The sequence below is a fragment of the Arachis duranensis genome, chromosome 6 (assembly GCF_000817695.3).
Source record: "Arachis duranensis cultivar V14167 chromosome 6, aradu.V14167.gnm2.J7QH, whole genome shotgun sequence".
NCBI classification, from domain to species: Eukaryota; Viridiplantae; Streptophyta; class Magnoliopsida; order Fabales; family Fabaceae; genus Arachis; species Arachis duranensis.
In genome coordinates, this window is record NC_029777.3 from 76,189,066 (window position 1) to 76,191,979 (window position 2,914).

Sequence of the window (2,914 nt, forward strand, 5' to 3'; positions counted from 1 at the left end):
GCTGATTGGGTGTGTTATGGAGGGGAAGGACATCTTTTTTCCTCGACTTATCCGACAGTGCATGTGGCGGGCGCATATTCGTGGCCTACTTCCATTTCCTACATTGGTCACGAGTATGGCGGCCCTAGCTGAGGTTCCATGGCTGGATGATGATGTGCGACCACCACCCCCTGATGCAGATGACAGGGAGGTTACTATCCCCTGGGGTGGTTGGGTGCACGAGAGGCCACCTGCTAGACGTCGCTCTCGGGCTAGAGCTGTCGTGGGGACACCTTCGCGTCAGCCCCTACAGCTGCCCCATCATCCTCTACAGCCGCAGCTCCTTCATCATCTACTGATCCACCAGCAGCCCCTGAGCCTACTTATCTCCTGGTCCAGCATCTTTTCCGATTCTTAGAGCGCGAGCGACGCCATGTCAGACGCCGTTTAGATCGGATGGACCAGGCACTGATCTCTTTGGGTGCTGAGCTACCTCCGCTTCCCGACTCTCCGGCCTCCGATGAGCAGGATCATCAGGAGGAGGAGGTGGAGGCACCGATTCAGCAAGATGCCCCTGCCACTACAGAGCCACCGCAGACTCATGAGGAGCCGGTCCCGCATCCACAGCCAGAGCCTATCGTTGTACCTCCCACTGATCCTCCGGTTTAGCATCGAGGACGATGCTTGGTTTTAAGTGTGGGGAGGGCACCGGTAGCATTACTTGGGAACCGGTGAACTTTTCAGCCTAGTTATCATATTTTGCACATTTTTGTATATATTTTGATGCACTTCTAGTTTGCTTTAGACACTTTTATTGCTTATTTTGGATTTTAGATATTTTGATGCTTCTGGATATTTTTAGATGTTTTGGATGATAGACTTCGTACTTTTAGTTGGATTCCTCTTTATACATTTTGTTTATCTTTGTCTTTTAGTTTGTAGTTGTGATTAGAAATCATACTTTGGATTGCAAATATTTAGTCACCGTTTTTGCATAAAAAAATTGGTTTTAAATGAAAAAGGAAAGGGTGAACTAAGGAAATCTTTGAATTTTTCAATCACAACAATGCTTAGTCAAACGTTGAAATTTTCCAAGGAGTTTAAATGTAGGGCATTGAATCAATTGATTGAAAGAAAATTGTTGGTGAAACTTGCTTGAATTACATACTTTGTGAAGCATGTATTGAATTAAGAACACAAGCTTGTGAGACTTGAGCCTATTGATGTGGTTACATTTTATAACCACTTATTTTCTATTCTTGTGTGAAATTGTTCTCTTTCTATGATTGTAATCCTTGATTTGCTTGATTCTATATGTCCATTTATTTCTTGTATTTATGCATTTATATGATTGAGGCCATTATTTCATTAGCTCACTTATCCAAATAGCCAACCTTTTACTCTCCATTGTTAGCCAATTTTGAGCCTATGCTTAACCAACTTATTCTCATTTTAGCACATTACAAGCCCAAGGCGGAAAACTAACAAAAATCCTTGTTTGGATCTTTGATTAGCCTAGGCTAGTGAGAGTGTTTATCATTCAAAGTTGGTGAGGCTTGGGAACATTGGATGGGATAAAAGGGGTAGTACACTTTCATGTTTAGGAATTGGGTACATATTCATGTATTGATTAAAATGAATAGACCTTATGCATTGATATTCTTGTATATAGTTTGACAAAAGAAAAAGAAATGAAAAGAAAAAAAAAGAAGAGAAATAAAAGTGAAAATGAGAAAAACAAAAGAAAAAAAAAGAAAAAAAAAAGATAGAAAATAATAAAAAGGGGGCAAAATGCCCCAAAGTGAAGTCAATAAAAAGGAATCAATGCATAGGTGTTATGAATCAAATAAGGATGCATGAATATGTAAGAAAAAGTGAAGAATGGGTAGTTAGAATAGTTTGAACTTGTATAGGTCATTGTATAGTTAGGTGGGGAAGTCTATGCTAATCAAAGATTCAAATCTTAGTCCACTTAACCATAATAATCCTACCTTCACCCTAACCTCATTACAACCTAAATGAAAGACCTCATGATGAATGTATGCATGCATTGAATAAATGTTGATTGTTAGAAGAAAATCAAATTTTGGAAAGCTTGATTAGAAGAGAATTGAGTGATTAACCCTTAAACACTTGAGTGAATAGAGCGGATACACATATCCGGTGAGGGTTCAAAAGTTCAATCACATGTGTTCACCCATATTATCTATATTCTTGCAAGTTTAAACTCTTTTTGATAATTCAATACAATTGTGGTTTGGACTTAATTCCTATTGCCTAGCCCTTGTGCTTACACATGCTCTCTTGGCAATTTGCTATGTTTGAATTAAGCATTTGCATTTATTTTAGGTAGTTGCATTTAGATAGGATTCATATAGTTTAGTTGCATTCAATAAATGTCATAACCCTTAATTCCTTCTTATTCTAGCATGAGGACATGCTAAGGTTTAAGTGTGGGGAGGTTGACAAACCCCAATTTGACGGTTTGTTGTGTATTGAATTTAGAGTATTTTGATAACCTTTTGTCACATTTAGCCTATGAATTAGCATGGTTTCGTTATCTCTCCCATATTTGTGCCTAAGTGTAAAAACATGCTTTTTAAGCCTTATTATTGATGAATTCTAATTTCTCTTTGATTCCAAAAGATGCCTTGATGTGTTTGCTAGTAATCTCAGGTTGAAATAGGCTAAGCATGGATCAAAGGAAGCAAGGAAGGAAGCATGCAAGTGGAGAGAAGCACAAAAAGCCAAAGAGTTGATCTCGGCCAAGCACGCGCACGCGCACAAGGCGCTCGCGCGCACATTGCGGAACAGGCCAAGGACGCGCACGTGTACCATGCACGCACGCGCCGATGATGGCACGTGACCTCACTAAAGCAACACGTGCCTGGCGATTTTGGAAGGCTTCAGCAACCAACTTTGGCGCCAAAATGCA